Source organism: Bison bison, unplaced genomic scaffold (genome assembly GCF_000754665.1).
Source record: "Bison bison bison isolate TAMUID 2011002044 unplaced genomic scaffold, Bison_UMD1.0 scf7180017864181, whole genome shotgun sequence".
Classification (NCBI taxonomy): domain Eukaryota; kingdom Metazoa; phylum Chordata; class Mammalia; order Artiodactyla; family Bovidae; genus Bison; species Bison bison.
In genome coordinates, this window is record NW_011494753.1 from 8,947,271 (window position 1) to 8,952,644 (window position 5,374).

At 46.3% G+C, this 5,374-nt stretch overlaps 1 protein-coding gene across 2 annotated transcripts in view; it reads right to left on the minus strand.

Annotated features, from left to right (window-relative positions):
• Positions 1-1,270, minus strand: part of ARID3B (AT rich interactive domain 3B (BRIGHT-like)) — a 47,410-nt gene extending 46,140 nt beyond the window's left edge. For both annotated transcript variants that reach the window (XM_010843356.1, XM_010843357.1), the window contains exon 1: positions 1,174-1,270. The gene's annotated coding sequence lies outside the window, so the exon portion shown is untranslated. The remainder of the gene's footprint in view (positions 1-1,173) is intronic.
• Positions 1,271-5,374: the final 4,104 nt, after the last annotated feature.

The window sequence follows — 5,374 nt, forward strand, 5'->3', positions numbered from 1 at the left end:
CAAAAAAATAAATTTTTAAACTTTCATTTTCTGTTTAATCTTAGAAGTACTTCGTTTGTCTTTTGCATTCTGTGAAAAATTCAAATTCCAATTTGCCTCTTACTGCCTCTACTTCCTCTCTTCGCACTTTAGAAAGTGTGAGTTATGCCTGCAGCAATACTTTCATTCTGCTATAGCCCTTTTTATAGCGTACCAAAGCATGAAAAGGTTTACACCCACGTTAAATCCAGTTGCCAAAAGTGTTCATTTAAAATAAAAACAATCTGCATCAAAGAAAAGTAAACAAAAGAATAAGGAAAAGCAAAGAATTCGGTGGTCATTTTCATTCTCCTTATAGCATTATAACATCAATCGATCACAAGCGGGATAATTTTTCAAACAAGTCCTGCCAGTCATCGAACAACTGTTTCTCCTCTTGTGGCACCATCTTCTCTGTATGCTGTCCTCAGCGGGGAGGGGTGGGGGGTGGTATCTCACAGCCTCTTTAGGAAGACTGAGATGACTCAGTTCTACAACTCGATGCGCACACCCTCCCCCAAAGAGCCCATCTTCCCCCTGACCCTAAACAGCTAGTAGATCCAAACAACCACCTGCCTACTTTTAGAAAACTTAGGTCTCAAAAATCTAAACCACTCCATCCCTTCACACGGCCCCCTCCCCCATTTCCCCTAAAGTTCCCGGACCTGCAAGACGGGCGCAACGGACTCCTTGCAGCTTTGAAGCCCGCCTCGCCCACCATTCCTTCTACCTTCGCTGCCAGATCCCTCTGCCAGCCAGCCCCCTTTTACCCCATACATCCATCACCCCGCCATTCTTTACATCCCCCCAACCCAACTCTATCCCTTTTTACCTCTACCAAGCCCCCCTCCACCCCCAAGCCAATCCGCTGGCTCTTCTTAGATCGTCCCAACGCCACCTTATCTTTGCTCTCTCCGTTCCCAGGGGCCCCTCACTCTTCCCATCCCTTTATCTCAAATCACCCTAATGGGCGAGGGCGCTTCTGGGCTCCTCCCAGCGCTCTCACTTTTCCTCCGCGGCCCCCAGTGCTCCGCCGGCCCGCGCCTTCACGTCTGCCGCTACACACCTGCCTCCCCTTCTACTCCTCCGTCCCCTCCACCTGCCACAGCACCCGCTTCAGCCGAGGCTGAGAGAGACGGACCCCGCGCGGCTTACCTGTGCGGGGCGCTCCGGGTCCGCCGGCAGCACAGGAGCGGTCACTCAGGCCCCGGCGCGGCAGCTGCGTTTCGGAGTTCTCCGCAGCCGGGGGCCACAGCCGGGGCGGGGCCCGCACCGGAAGCGGCGCCGCAGGGCCGGGTTGCCGGCCCGGGGCGGGAAGGGGGCGGGGCCACAAGGAACGGGCGGGGCCTGGTGCCGGAAGTGGCCAAAAAGGGAACGAGGGGCGGGGTTAGCGGAAGTGACTTCCAGGGAAAGCTCCGCCCAACCGAGTCGTGGGCGGAAGCTACTGGAAGCTGGCAGAAGCTTCCGCCAATGGGAAAGCGCAAACACGGAGGAGTTCCGGTGAGAGTACTTCCGCGGGGAGTTGAAAAAAGCCGGTCCGCTTGCTCCTTTTTCTGCGAGTTTTCTAGCGTGAGGGCTGGTGTAACGCGGGCCAGCGGTAGGTTGGGAGGAAGGTAAATAAAGGACAAGAAGTGTCAGGGCTTTCTGCTGTTGCGGTCCCCTCCCCAGCCTCCTGCCTACAAACCGTTTTCCTCTGAAATTCCCGCTTCCAGATTAGCTTTTCTGTGTCATCTGAGGATTCAGCATCCCCTGGAACTCTCTCACATGGGTTAGTATTCTCACTTCCCAGGTTCCAGAAGTGGGGGCAATGTGCCAAATACTGTCACCTCTTGTAAAAACCCTTGCTTCTGTGACGCTTACTCGTAAGACTTTGGCACCCATTTAACCACCTCTGTGAAGATGATCTGTTAATATGTGGATCCAGCTCCTTTTCTTACTTTCTCTAACCATCTACCATCTTGATAAATTCAGAATCACTGACAATTCATTTAACTTGCAGGCTTCATCCCTTTTCTCAGCCTCCCAATCCCAGTCAAAAAACCTGGATCTTGTCACCAGAAACTGTCCTGTTGGGAATCAGTAATTCGAACATACCTCTATCCAACCACAGCCTGATAACCTTGAGCTTGACTGCTCAAGAACGTCACCATAACTGTCTTTTTCGCTTTATCAGAACCTCCAATCTGATGAAAGCTTCTACTTAAGTCCCACTTTTCAGTTCCCTCCTTATCCATCTTAAATTCAGTGTTACATCGTTACAGTCCCCCTCTTACTCTTAAGCCTGCCCCAACACTCCTCTTTTCCCCAAACAAGTCCTCCACCGTTGATGGATTAACATGCTTCTGTATGCCTGTATCTTGTCACAGTAAGTTGTCCTGCTGAGCAGATTGGCATCCCTAAATACAATCATTTCAACCTTAAATGAGCTCTGAACAGTGTATGGAAATTTCATCATATTTTTCTAGTTAACTTGCTCTCCACTGTCTGCAAATCTCTAATCCTGTGCTTCCTGCTGCTTCCCTGATTATCCTACTGTCTAAGTAATAGAAAATATAGAATGCCCTCAAATCTAGAAATCTACATGTGTTTCCATCCTGTCCTTGCCTCCTATAGGTTACTCAATCAAAAATATTCATTGAACAACTATATGCCAGATGAGACATCATCTAAGTGCTTGTTGAGCAATGAACAAAAATTTTCAAGGATGTTTCTAGTGTGAGGAGACAGAAAAACAAATATATATGTGTGTATGTATATATTCTAAGAAGAACAAAGCAAGGTAAGGGTTAAACAGTGGTCTCAGGTGGCTACTATTTTAGATGTTAGAGAAAGATTCATTGATAAGGGACACTTAAGCAGAAAATGGAATTGATCTGATGGGGCTGTGCCATGTGGATATCTTGGGAAAGCAAGTTCTAGACAGGAGAAGCAAATTTAAATGCTCTGAGGCAGGAGGGTGCTTGACACGCTATAGAAATAGCAAGGAGATTGCTCTAGCTGATACAGAGTCAGTGTGGGGAGAGTGGTAGGAGATGAGATCAGAGAGGTAGCCTGGGGTCCAATCATGTGGGACTTTGTAGGCCATGGTGACAACTTTGGATTGTTACCACTAAAACCACTGAAGAGTTGTTTGATCACATTTAAGCCTCTTAAAGTTTCATTCTAGCTATTATGTGGAGAATAGACAATGAGGGTAGAGAAGTAAGAGTGGAAGTGCCAGTTCTGGCAGAAGATGATGGCAGCAGTGGAGGTGGTAAGAACGGGTCAAATTTCAGGTGCATTTTGAAAATGAAGCCACAGGACTTACTAATGGATTATGTCTAGGTTAGGGAAGAGAGTAAAGGATGATGTCAAGGTTTTTGTCCCAAGTAACTGGTAGAATAGTGATATCATTACTAACCAAGAAATTTTGTCCAAAGCTGACCCCGATGGAATGCTACTCAGCAATAAAAAGGAATGAAGGATTTTTTTTAAAAAAGGAATTAAGTATTGACATACCCAACAACTTGGTGTTACAACAACATAACAATAAAGGCATTATGCTGAGTGAAAGAAGCTGGTCACAGAATGAAAATCTTGAAAATATTAAAAACATAGTGACAGAGAATAAGTCAGTGGCTCCCGGATTTAGGAATGGAAGAGTGACTATAAAGAGATAGCAAAAAGAAGGATTTGGGCGTGATGGAACCCTTCTGTATCCTGACTGTGGTGGTAATTACGTGAGTCTAAACGTGTTAAAATCCATAGAACTGTATAACAAAAATACAGTCAGTTTTATTGTATGATCATGTTTTATTTTTTTACTGTGCTCAGAATATGCGTGCTATGCACTCTCAGTCATGTCCAACTCTTTGCAGCCCTGTGGCCCACCAGGCTGCTCTGTCCATGGAATTTTCCAGGCAAGAATACTGCAGTGGGTGGCCATTTCCTATGCCAGGGGATCATCCTGACCCAGGGATTGGACCTGCATCTCCTGTGTCTCCTGCATGGGCAGGCGGATTCTTTACCACTGCGCCACCTGGGAAGTCACATATTGTATGATAAGTTTTTAAACCAAACTTGCCTTGCGAGCTCAAATTTCCCTTCCTAATTCCCAGGGTTCTCCCTTTAACCTTTTGCAATGTTGGATCCTTCCATCTGCATTCAAACAAGCTCTAGTTTCAACCATCTTTTGCTTTGAAAAAACAAAAACAAAAAAAAACACCCTTTCCCTTGACCCTATATTCTGTGACTAAGGCCTTATCTCAAGATTCCCCTTCCTGGCAAAGCTTCTAGAATTACTGTCCTCATTGCAGCCCAAGCGATCTTATCTCTCTCTCTTTAAAATGCTCTACAGCTTCCCATTACTCTTGGGATTGAGACCTAAATTCCTTCATGTGGCCGGCAGAACCCTAGCCTCTGCCTACGTCTTTGGTTTTAACTCTGCTTCGGGTAGAGTAGAGGACCCAAGAAGGGGCAGCCTTCCTAGATAAACTCAGTAGTAGTTGAAACAACACACACACTCTCTGCCCTACACCCCACCCCTCACCCCCCATAGTCAGGTGTTTAAACTCTGGAGATAATCACCTGTTCTGGTTACCAGAAATATTTAATCTCCTTTGGCATCCAGGATGTAGTAGATTGAACAGAATAACCATATTATTTTTCAGCTTCTCCTATTGAGAGGTGGAGTTTGTTTCTCCATTTTCTGAATCTCAGCTTGGTCATTTGATTTGCTTTGTTTCTATGGGATATTTGCAAGTCTGATACTAGAAGTATTAAAAAAAATTTTTTTTAACTTTATTTACTTTTGGTTGCACTGGGTCTTTGTTGCTATGTGTGGACTTTCTCCAGTTGCAGCAAGTGGGGGCTACTCTTCATAGTGGTACATGGGCTGCTCATTGCGGTGGTTTCCCTTGTTTTGGAGCACAGGCTCTAGAACATGGGCTCGGTACTTGTGGCACACAGGCTTAGTCACTCCTCGGCATGTGAGATCCTTCCAGACCAGGGATCGAACCCCACCAACCCACTCGTGTCTCCTGCATTGGCAGGCAGATTCTTAATCACTGGACCACCAGGAAAGTCCATAAAAATCTTAAAAGGTGCTTACAATTATGGCTTGCTCTCTGTTGCTGCTGAGAACTCTTTCACCACCTTGTGAAAAACTCTAGCTAACCTGATAAATGATGAAAGACATGTAGTCGTCACCCCAACTGACATCTAAGCAACTGCCAGACATGTGAGTGTGGCCCCTTAGACAAACTAGCCTGCCAACCATCAGATGTGTGAACCAGGCCATTGTAGACCATCTAGGCCAAGCTATGCTAGCCAAGACCAGAAGTCCATTGACAAACCCATAAACCAGTGAAAAATTAGG